At 38.7% G+C, this 12,858-nt stretch overlaps 1 protein-coding gene across 1 annotated transcript in view; it reads right to left on the bottom strand.

Annotated features, from left to right (window-relative positions):
- Positions 1 to 12,858, bottom strand: part of LOC135325100 (proprotein convertase subtilisin/kexin type 5-like) — a 249,339-nt gene that overhangs the window by 131,767 nt on the left and 104,714 nt on the right. The window lies entirely within an intron of this gene.

Raw genomic sequence — 12,858 nt, 5'->3', positions numbered from 1 at the left:
ACAGACAAGAAGAGCCTTATAAAACTGTTATCATTAAGCACTCAAATGTCAATTCAGCAAGGTATTTTAAATATATGAGTAGCTAGGCAAGTTAGTTACACATATTCATAATTTCAAATGAGGACTTAAAATAGGTAACCTCACCTTGATATTAATATGCCAAAGTTAATTAGCATCCAAAATGAATCAAGATTTATTTCTGATGGTGCTAGTACTCTTAAATAGGCATTGGTATGAAAAGTGAAGATGATCAGCAACCTATACTGCTGACATCTCAGTGGGAATCCGGGTTTATCTAATTTATATTTACACATTTCATGAAGGGAATGAAATTCAGATTCATGCAACTGGTATGGTCTGCACTAATTATCAGCACTTGCCACCTGGAAGCACTCTGCTGTTAGTTCTGGTAAAAAGGTTCACCAAAGGACTAGACCTGTGTTTGATTATCCCCAGTTACATCACCTTGTCTTATATGACAGTCCCTCAAAGCAGTGGAACATCCCCCAACCTCACAATTAAGCTAATAATCTCACTTATACCTCACCGGTTTGCAGCTCCTCATGTAATATATGCCCGGTTTCTGTAAGTGGTAGGCCCACTCCTGTGTATAAGTTAATATTATAAAGCACACAGTACCACTTTCTGTGCACAAATTAATTGCTTGGCCATTTGGACAGCTCATTTGTTTTTTTCTAAACAGAGTGCATTTGTGTACCACAAATGACACAGACAGCTGTTGGACATCTACCAGGTCAACCTTAAACAACCAGCAATTCAAAGATTCTTTTCATCCAGATGCGCAGAAGGGTTTCATTAGAGCATTTTGTGCTGAGTGTAGCAGAACCTACAGCAATATAAGACACAAAACCTTGCAGTTCACAATTCGGTCTCAAATATGGATGAATTTCATTTTGTGAGTTTAATAAAAGTATAGTACCTGGAGAGACTCTTCTCTCCAGCACAATAAGTCAAATATCAAATTCTCCTGGCTAGTGTTTACATAAGGTTACGTCTCTAAAATGCAACTTCTCATTAAAAAAACATTTCAAGTAGAGAAAAAAATCCCAGGGTGCCAAGTTAAATGTATTATGAAATTCACATTCTCCAGACAAGATCAGTCTGAGCAGCCAGGAACTGTAGCTATTTCAACTTCTTTCTCTTCCTTTAATTGATCCTAGCTACTACACTGACAAGAAGATGCAAAGTAATGAAGTTTTGTTGCTGTTTTAAATGCTAGGCTTTTTGAAGTGCTCCATTCGTATCTTACAGCTCTCCTCCCCCGCATTATAAACTCCAGTCAAATCAAAATCCCCTGTCGGGTTGGGCTTCATGTTCTAGTTGCTCTTCTGAGCTGGCTGGGTCTGATCCAGAGCCTCCCAAAGGTAGTGGGACTTAACTTGCTAACTTCACTGGGCTCAAACTGGTTTATGAACCACTTGTCTTCTCTTTCATTCTGCTGCCGGGTCATCTCCCTTTGGAGATCTTTATTTCTTATCCCTCCCTCCCTGAAAAAATCTGATGAGATGAGAGGAAGGGGAATTGGAAAGATTGTTTCAGGCATATTCATCCATTTATTATCTCACCAGATAAAGGAGCCAGAAACTAGGGTCCTCTGCATGTTTCTTGGGAGTAGGATAGAGGATTACACTAAAAACATGCTGCTTCACCACTTTTTGCTGTGCTCCTGCTTTATTTTTAGTGGTTGTGTTTTGGTTTGATCCCATAATCTCTTGCAATTAGATCACTCTTTCCATCAGTATTCTATTATTTGCTGTCTTCTTCTGCCTCTTCAGTGGCCGTTTTTGGCTTGCCTGTCAATTCTGACATCTCTTTCAGAGCCATGTACACACTCCTGTCTGATCCTACACTGCTCTTAAAAAATGATTCCTCTCTCTTATATACACACACACCAACAATGTAACATATATGTCTAGGTAAGTAGAATACACAATACAAAACATTTCACATAGACGCACTTCTAGCTCCCAGCCTAGTCAAAATATTCTGTCAAAACCTTTTCTGACAAATTTTCACAACAGTGTTGGTTATTTGCAGAATTTAAATTTTTTTTTCTTCTTATGTGTTACCCCAAACCCAGTACATTACCCAGCTGTAAGGTACCTACATTTGGCCAAACTGATGCCTCTCGGAAATTCAGACTAACCCACCGATACAACCAAGACAGAAGAAATGGGAATTCAAAGTAATCAAACCACAGATCCAAGGAGGAGAAAAATGGAATCTATCTTAACTTTTTGTCAAAAAGTCCATTTCCCACATTTTTTAAAAATGTGTTAAAAATGATTTCTCAAAAAATTATGCATAAGAAAAGACTTTCAATAACAGTCCATCTGTAATTTTTTGCTGTCATCATTAGTTGTGTTTGGCTGATCAGTCTGCAAACAACAGTATAACATGATTCGTCCCGCTCACACACTGAAAACCGTTTCACAGCAAACTAGGACTGTACTTCATGTAAATTTTGCAGGAGCAGCCCTTGAATTATTAGCCTCTTTGCACAGAGAGTATGTCTATACTTCTTTAGATGCATACTCATGCTACTGTACTAATCATGAAAAATGAGCAGTAGAAACAGATATATGAATACATTTGAGGGTTTGAATGTTCCACTTCAACAATCCTGCTGAAAACGTGCCCCTGGATGTTAGAAATTCTGCAGTGCAGTATTTAAAAATAATAATAAACACCAATTTAAATTTTAATAGTGATGACAGGGCATTAAAAATAACTAACAGCTGTCTGCACCTGAACTGACCTTAAAGTGCTAAGTTATTTTGTAAACAATTGATACAAATTTTCTTTAAAATTAATGTCTTCTGCAAACATATAAAGTATCATCGTTGTTGTTTCAATAAAAAATAAGTACCAGGTGCATTGCCTAATGGAAAAAAAATATTCTCTAATACATACATAGAAAGAATCCCAGTTCCTCTAACACATCACAGTATAACATGTTTAACAGCTCAGCATTTCACAGAAAACGACAGCATTACCTTCAGTCCAGAAAACATGCTAAAGAGCTTGTTCCTAAAAGCTGTTTGGCAAAGTAAAGGGCAGGCTTAAAATAATAAATATAGGAAACCCCAAACTAAATTCAACTCGACCAAAATAACGTGTCAAATAAATAAGTTCGGGTTTTCGTTTACTGCCTATTGTTAAACTACCTTTTGGTTTCCTCCTTCTCCCTGTTTCCTCACACCCTACTTTTAATTCAATAGACCCAGTCATGCTCAGGAAATTATAAACTTGCTAGTAACTCTTTACACCAAACAAGTAATCAGAGCAACACCATCAGCTGTCCTACTGCATGCGAATGCCATTTCCAATTGGTCTCCTTTCAATACATAAAGTTAAATAACAGACATTTGGACTGCGTTACAAAGTTAAGATAAACACACATGCAAGGCACTCCGTAGCTTTTACTGTTTGTCTAAATCTATCATCTGTCATGCGCCAGATGCCCAAGGGTGTCAAGATGAAAACTCAAGCCTTGAGCTGCCAAAGAAGCCGTGCGTCATTTATTACTTAAAAGCGAAGGTGTGTTTACAGACCATATGGGTACAACTTAGACAAAAGTAAGAGTTAGTGAGTTATGGCAGAGGCACAGACCGGGATGGAGTGGGGGCGCAGCACGATATCCTCAGGGCTAGTTCCAGTGATGTTAAAAATGCATTAACTCTTTCTTCAGGCACAGCGTTGCATCTGCTGTTATCTCGCATTGGCAGCGATGGCTGCTGACTCCCTCTCACAAGCTCTGTGCGGTGTCCATAAATGCACTTGTGCTTGTGAGTGTGCTAGACCATTATGAAATGGTCCCGTGTTGCTTTGTCTTCTTCCTTAAATTGTATAAAATGTCAGATCATTAAAAAAAAAATCAACCTCTCCGTTTCGAAATGAGAAAGTGTATCATTGACAACTAAGACTTGCTACTGACCTAGTCACAGCCCAATTTTCTAGCACATCTCCTGGGAAAAGCTATTGTGCACAACACGCAGCTGAAGATCCTGAATGAAAAGTGTCCGGACTCAGGTCATTGACAGAAGGGCCCCAGGGCTGTGACTGCACCTGCAAAGCATGGCACAGCGTCTTGGGGCAGTCCCACTTTCTTTTGCTAGTACCTCCTTTCCCTTGGTCAGCAAGTTGCGAGGGGGGGTAAGTGATACGAAAGCATCTTTTTTTTCCACTTCAACAGCACAGAAGGGTTAGGCTGCCAAGAATGAGAGCCAGTATGAACATTTTCATAATGACATCTGCAGAATTTCCTAACACTATTAAAAGCACATCCACTGCTCTGAGTGCGTGAGTGCATGTGTGTGTACATACAAAACACATCTTCACAAGTAACAACCTCACCAGTACCATTACTAGGCAGAGGTCTTCATGCACTAGTCTAAGGACGATCAGCAGCCCACATGCTTCCAAGCTGCTTCTGCAACACACTTCCATTTAATAAAGTTTCCATCCAGCAGGTATAGTTTGATCCAGTGGAGCAAGATATAACCAGACTATTTCACAAAGCTGAAACTGGCCATCCATTCACTGCTTTACAAGTCAAGCTACCTTAACCTGGCCTGTGAATCCTGATGCTTTCCTGTCTCTGCTCTGGGGTGGGAACCAAGCTCCACTAATAACCCTCTCTGTCTACTGGGTGAGTTTTGCTGTCTCTAAGGAAGTGATCAGATTTACCAAGGGACCAGAAAGCAAATGCAAAGGAGGAGGCAATGCAAAGAAGGACAGAACCACTGACCTGGAGAAATTAGACGAACAGGGGCTGCAGTCAGGGAGAAGCAATTTGGCACCAATACACTAGAAATCCCACACCCCAGAGCAGAAAACAAATCATGCAAATATGAAATGGAGAGAGAGGGAGGGAAACTCTATACACACCTAGGGTCTGAATGATTAATTTCCTCTATTCTCCCTAAAACTGTTCTAAAATTACTTTAAGCTTCCAAGAACAAACACTACTGCCGGGAAATGAGAGCCTGTGAGAAGACATCTCTCTTTAAAAACAAATTCCCCAGGTGGAAATGGGCATAGCCGAGGTTGTGGAGCAGAAGTCAGTACTCCTCGTCTCCGGCTCCCTCCGATTGCCGTACTCGCTGGGGGCTGGACGCCGCTGCCTTGCAGAGAGGTGAGATGCTGCCAGTCAGAAGACTGGCAGCATTTTGCTGTTGAGAAGCAGCATCTCTCAGCTCCTGCTGAGCTTCTACCGGCACACTTAACCTCTAATTTGGGAGTGAAAAATACCATCTGGCACACCAACCTTAAACGCTTGCTGACTCTTCTGTAGACTCTCGCTTTAAAACAGGTATGTCTCCAGAACAGAAAATTGATTAAGCTGAGAGTCCCTGACAGCAATTCTGAAGTACTATCAGAAGAAAAGACAGGAAAACAGATTATTTTTTAATTAAAATAGTTTTTCTGTGGGCATCAAAAGCAAAAATTCATGAGCAAAAGGAGAAGTTTCAGGCACCATGAATGCTGCTGAGGCATCCATGCTCTCAGAAAAATGCACATTTGTGCATCACTTCCTTAAAACTGTGGGGCTAAGGGATCTGTACGAAGAAATGAGTAGTAAGTCGAACAGATGTACACACATAATGTAAAGACGCATGTTTGACGGAACGTCTAAAAGTTAAGTAAGTCCTGTGTTTTTACATTAGCATTCCCATTTTTACTATTAGGAAAACTAGGAAGTCAAGAAAGACTCTCCTAGGTAACAAGAGTGGAAAAAATACATACACAATACACATACAATGTAGAAAATCTATTATATTTCTAAAAAGCAATGCTTATCTTATACTGCTGCAAAGGCAAGTTACTGCTTATATAATTAAGCTTTTTGCCTACTGCTGAACAAACTTCTTTACCAAGGAAAAGAATAAGATAATTAATCGTGACAAAAAGAAGGAAAAACATATTCTGTTAGCTCATACAATGTGATACCTTCAAAACATTGAAGTGTGAAAATATTTTATGTGCACATAAAAAATAATGTATTGAATAACCACAAGCAACCATGCATTAACACAGTAATTATTGGGATATATCAGTGGAACGTTTCAACATGCATCCTTCCATGTGGTGTATTTTTTATTTTACTCTTCACCAGAACAACAGCTTAAACAGCTCCAAGATATTCCCCACAGAGCTATAATTAGTGCTTAAAGTGCAACCAAAAGAAGTGTTGGCTGAAACCTGAAATCTGAACCTGTGGAATGCTGGAATGAATTTCTCATTTTCCTAAACAAAATACAGCCAGCTACAGGGCTGCAAGAATTGCAGATTTGGTTTAGGCTATCTCTCCGTATGATCATTCCTATTGTTGTTTTTGCTGATGTTGTTACTGGGATGAAGCAGGCTGTACAGATCTATGACAAGAGCTAGGTTTTCCAAAATTTATGTTACCCCAAAAGAGTCTCTAGTTAATGATAGGTGAAATTGTCTCTGCACACAAAGCCAAAGTAAACAGGCACTGTACAAAAAGATATCTGTGTTGAGCCTGGACAAGAGATGGATTTCACCCCGCGACTCTGTGGAGAGCATTCAGACAGTTTTCATTACTTTTATACTGCTGTCTGATTAAACTCTGATTAGAAGGAGTCTAGGGCTACCAGACCCACATAACTGTAGTTTCAGGAGTTATATCCCACTCTTGCTTATAGAAGGCTTCAGGTTTTCCGGTGTGCATAGAACTTTTGAGGGATTTTCCGCAAATCTAGCTCTTTTCAGTAAACGAGCAGAAAATAAAGCTGCAGCACGGCTACCTCTGTCTGCAGAGTGAGGACTGCAGTAACCCTCTTGTTCAGTTTGTCTGCTGTAGTGTTTGGTTTGGGAAGAAACAACCCACTTGGGCTTTGTGCAAAGTCATTGCCCTCACTGTCTTAGGCCTTACGTTTCTGTTAAATTCTACATAAAGAATACTCTCGAGGCCAAAATTCCAGGCATTTGGCTTGCAGAAATCTGTTTTTTCCTAGACAATGCATAAAAATGCATAGATTCTGCTGCTGTTCAAGTTCTAAGTGAGCTGCCCATACAAAGTAACTAGATTCATATTTCAAAAATGCACTCTCTGAAATGCATATACTTCAAGTGTATGGAAAGAGACCCATCTTGCCAAAGTTGCTTTTCAGGATTGGCATTCCAACTTAAGACTTATTCTACATCAATACTGACGTGTTTTTTCTATGTTCAAATATATCACCTGTCTCAAGTTGGGCATCCAAAACCAGAGGTCACTTTTGACAGCTTGTCCAACTGCCGGAATACTATTCTGGCTTGTTACAATAGTTTCCATGTATGTGTGAGAGAAGGGATGAGGTAATTAAACAGTTTCTGTTTCCAGTACACTTTGTGACATTTTAAGGAAACTGGACATTTTGAGGCATATTTTCCTGTAACTTTCATTCCAAGTTTTCCTGCCTTTTGGATTTGTATACTCCACTGAATGTAATGTAAGAACATTTCTGGTACATTATTTCGTTTTCTGCAAATTCTTTTTTTGTATTACACATCAGTCATCTGTGGAAATTCTCACTTTCCAAACAAAGTGAAGGAGGGGAATTTTAACATTCATTTACATACTACCAAAAGAAAACAAGGTGCATGGTATCATAGCTCATCCATGTATCACTGGGCTTAACTCCATTATTTCTGTTACTGGAAGACAATACCCCTAACTCTACTTTGGCTGAATGCTGGAAGTTGCTAAGTATGTGCAAATTTGTAGATCAAAGAAGAATTATTAGCTTAATGATGTGTTAAGGTTGTCACTTATCCTGACTTTTGCTGGTCATCCTCAGTTTCCAGAAAACTAGATCACATCAAGTATAAACCATGCTGGCAAAACCATTAAGGCATCCTGAGATACACATATCAGCCAAATGCAAGGTAAGAACCTAGGAACAAAGACCGTAGGTGACACACAGAGGAAAGAGAGAAACTTGTGGAAAGCAGTGACTCTGATATATCTGTTAAGTCCTTCTCTGATAACTTATTTTATACAGAAAAAGGCATTACATCCAGTCTATACAGTTTCTGCAGAACATGTAATGGTCCCTCAAATCAATCAGTAATGAAACACGAGAGGACGGTGGTTAATGTAACAGCAAGATGGAGATGGAAATGGCTGCACTGGAAATGATGTGTGCTGTGCGGAGAACCACTGGGCTCTAGGAAGTAGAAGTTGAAGCAGTATTTTGAAGATCGGCCCTGGAAACAAAGTTATTACATGATTTTAACATAAAAAGCAAGAATATGCTAATGAATCTACTAATTATGATCACCTGCACGCAAGAAAATAATTCAGGATGGAAGATGTGAAGACCACAAAGACAAGTAAGGCGATGGACAGCCTAGTTTTTAAGAAGTGACTAATGAGTGTGGCTTGTTTACCACAGCAAAATGAAGGCTGACAGGAGATGGGACTGTACTCTATAAATACATTACAAGCAAAAAAGGGAAGAGAGAAGCTATTTAAGCTAAAGCTCAATTTTGGCACAGGAAACAAATGGGCAGAAACTTCATGTGAGCAAATCTGGCTATAAGTTAGAGGAAAGTCTCTAACCAATGGATCAGTGATGGCTGTGAAACACTCTTCCAACAGAAATAGAGGGGAAAAATTTTCTAAAGCATTCTAAAATATAAATTGCTAAATGTATTTCCAGGACACGATGCCTGTGATAGCAGAGAACTGTACTGGATGACCTACAAGGTCATTTCCTGTCTTATGTCCCTATGTTCCAGTTTAATTTATCCACAAAGTCACTTGGCCCTACTCTATAATTACTTACATGTGGAGATTTCTAACACCATAAGATTCACATTAATTTTGCAGAAGTGGCATTTTACAGTGAAAAGGAAACTAACAAATTCAGATGAGCAATAAGGTAAATATTTTTAAGAAGGAAGGTAGCGAGCAACTTGCACAGCTGTGGATATAACATGTTCTCTCTGGACTATTTCAGTCAAGACTGGCTCTTCCCAAAAGATGTACAGAAAACAGAAAATAATAGATGAATCAAGGAACAGAGAGACTGATGCAATAATAATTGGGTGAAATTTCCTGGCACGGCTTATGGTGAAGGTTAGGGCTAGATGGTAATTGTATTTACAGATGTTAAAATTATGAATATTATTTCAAGCCAATGGTACTATGTCTTATGATGTCAGAAGGCAGAATTACAACATTAAAACTCAAACAACATGACTTTGTCAATTCTAGTACACAGACAATCCCCACCTGCAATACAGAGCCTCCAAAAGTTCAATTTGATATGTTGAAGTAAATACTTTATTTGTTCACATACTATATCAGAGAATGTATACAATGTATGTAACAGATAAATGCCAAGGCCTAACATCAGGTTGCATCAGCGTACTGGAAGTCATGTCTTCAGAGTCCTCCCCCCAAGTAGGGCACCAATCCTTCTGTTTGATCTTCAACAAGTGTTTTTTGGTGAACCTGTTATAACTGTGTGTGAACTGCTGTGCAGGCAAAATTTATCCAAGGATGATCCGAGATATGCACATGCATAGATTTATGTACATTCAGTCTCAAACGACAACCGCACAAGGTCAACATACTCAACACGCAGCTTTAAAAATCTGGTCTTAACCTCTGTGCACCACAATATTTCTGTATAAAATGATAGCCATTTTGGAAATTATTTTGAGATATTCAACCAGAAGTCTCTCCGCAGTAATTTCTGTCTTTGATTTTTGTAGTGCAATGCTCCAGCAAAGAAAAACAGAATTAACTCCTCTTGCGTAGGCAACACTTCCTGCACAGAATGATGCAAAGGAACGGTGACAGGAGAAGCGAGCAACACTTTAAAGTGAGTTTAAGAGCAATTTATCTGTGGCACAACACAGGCAGCAGACCTTTTCCCTGGACAAATTATGAACAACCTCTTCTACGTGTGGAGTCTACTGGCATATAATAATAAAAAAAAATCCATGTGCAATCCTGTTCCTTTCTTCTTTTTCTTTTTCCTTTTCCTTTTCTTTTTTCTTTCCTTTTCCCTTCCTCTTTCCCTCTGCTCTGCTTTGCTCTTCCCCTCCCGCCTTTGGGCTGGAGGCTCGCTCAGTGGCTGTCCGGCAGCCTTCTGCTCCTACTAAGCGCTTTGAACGCCCGCTCTGCAGCCGAAGCTGGTGAAGCGAGATCGATGAAAAGGGGCAGTGATGATGGGAGGAAAGGCACCAAGCCGAGTTCTCACAAGAGGCTCAGCCACACAACATCTGATCATTAATGTCAGTCAAACATGCTGGCTCGTGTCCAGCTTGCTGAGCAGATTGGTGTCGTGGCAGTAAGACGAAGGCCTCCGCGCTGACCCAGGCAGAAAGCCAAAAATTCCCATGCAGATTTCACTGCCTGTCCACCCTGCTGTGGTATATTAAGGATGACCTGCCCTGCCACTGATGTGGACTACCTTATGGGTACGGCAAAACAAATACCAGAAAGCACGTAGCTGGCTGCATGTTGTGAGAGGTGAGATAACTAGTTCTTTGAAACCCTGCTATGAAAAACATCAACAGGGGTCACAATTCTCCAAAAACTTGATTATTAGGGCTTTCTCAAACAGCAGTGAAACAACAAGTCAGAGTATCTGAAATGTATGATTAGCCAAATGAAGCTGAAACTGATGCCCAGAATAATAGGCTTATTTGTATGAAAAAAAAATGAACGGGTTTCAATTCTGTATCAAAAGCCATGTAACAGAGAGCATGAATCTCTAAAACGGTTGTAACATGCAGACTGTGAGATACAGCTAGTCGTCTTAAAATCTAATGGTGCTTTGGTTTTATCTTTTTGCATCAGGAAAAGGCTTTTGTACTCCCCTTTTTGTCCTAGACTCAGCAAAGACTACGTTCTTACACCACGGTTTGGCCACAGTCATATTTTGCAATGCTAAGTCTATTTATTCTTGAACAGAGGGCCCTATGTGACATCACTTATCCAACCTTTATTTGAATGTGTTACTTTTGGACACACTGGTCATAGTTTGATTTTTTAAGGCATGTTCGGTGCGATTATAATGAGATTGTTTTTGAGGTTATTAAGTCTACAACTTGTAATGCATTGGTATTTAAAACACAGGCCTCCACAATTTTCCATCCTTATAACTAAACCATTTCCAAGAAAAGGACCTTGTCAACTGGAAGTATGAGATGAAGGGGGCTATTATATTTGCATAGAAATTGTTTGATAGTAAACTCCAAGGTTACTTTTTGAACTCAAGTATGTAAATTTAATAGGATTTAACAAAATAACTTAAAGATGACAGAAAATCATAGTTCTTGAGACAGGTTTAAAAATTGTTTTCCTCTTCCTTTACCTTGATCCTGAGTAGAATTTTTAAAGCATATTTAATTTCTGGTTATGGTTTCATTTCATAAACTCAGCTATTATTCGGTATAGTTTCTTTAAATAGATTTCTCTATTCCAATTTATGGCATGTTCTGTCTCTGTGGAACTCTATGGAAAAAATGTACAGCCATTTATCTTTGTTATTTTGTGCTGGATTTGGAAGGAGTAATCATATTAGCTCAGCAGATTTAAAAATAATAATAGTTCTAAAACACCCTGCTTGAGCTGTTAATTGGAATAATATGAGCTAAAGAAAACTGGGCATTTTTTTCAAGAATCCCAGTCTCTCAGAAACCTGAATAAGAGACTGTGGCTCTTGCATCCATTTCATTTTTTACTTCATTAATTTAATAAAAAGAGATCACTCAGTTTAATTATACTTTAATCAAAGTTATTATTCAGCACCACCTGTAACTTTCCTAATTAAACAAACCAGGCATATTTTGCTTTTCAGATCCATTTAAAAAATCTTGACCTTATTCTTTGCAGTCCCTGTTTTTTAAATTAATATCCAGTTCAGTCTGCGTATGCAGAACTAATGTAGAGTATCAATTTTGAACCTTTGTGTAGATCTGAAAGAGGGTCTTGCCAAACTTCCCTGTACCAGTGTTACTTTAATTTACTTCACAGGTACCTGATGCAATAGCGTCGTTTTTCAGTTCAACATTTCAAAAAAAGAAAGGTCAAGGTCTGAACACAGTGTAACATGCATTTTTGTCTGCCTATTATTATTTGCACAATTACTGTGACTGCTTGGGGAAATCAGTGTTTGGCAGGGTATTTATCCAGCAGTCATTACCTTGGACAATGATCTGCTTTTAGAAATACTGTGGAACAGAGATAATTTGTATTTTCTTCTCCAACTTGTCTCATCTTTTAAAAAGACAAATCTAATGACAATGTAAAGCAGAACAGAAAGAGTACCTTTATCCAAACACTGAAAGGCATGCTTTTTTAAAGAGAGCAAGGAAAACTGGCTCACCTTAAAGTTATTTTTGGCCTATAAACAAAACCTACAAATACGGAGATAATTGAGACATACATGTGTAACTTTTCCGTATATGCTACATCTTCAAGAATGAAAATTAGAGTATTAACCTTAAGCATTTTCTCTCTCTTATCTGTATTATTAGACACTTTCAATAATATCTCAGTTTTATTAAACTTTTGAACACAACTTATATTTCCTTAGCAGAAATGAAAAAGCTCTCACAGTCAGAGCTAGACAACATTTCCAAATACGTGGAAATATTTAGAACTATGCAACTCTGCATGGGCCACTTTGGGCAGAAGAAAAGAAGGCTGATAAAATGAAATAAAAGTTAAAACATAAAAACAATAATAATTTGACTTGCATCAAATATGACTTCTAATACTACTCCAAGAAATATAGTAAACTATTCTTCTGGACTGTTCACTGAAGAAAGACCTGCTCAGAACTGTAAAAAGAAGTACTGTGTATT

Source organism: Dromaius novaehollandiae, chromosome Z, assembly GCF_036370855.1.
Source record: "Dromaius novaehollandiae isolate bDroNov1 chromosome Z, bDroNov1.hap1, whole genome shotgun sequence".
NCBI lineage: Eukaryota > Metazoa > Chordata > Aves > Casuariiformes > Dromaiidae > Dromaius > Dromaius novaehollandiae.
Note: the sequence above shows the minus strand (reverse complement) of the source record. Positions and strands in the feature narration are given on the sequence as shown.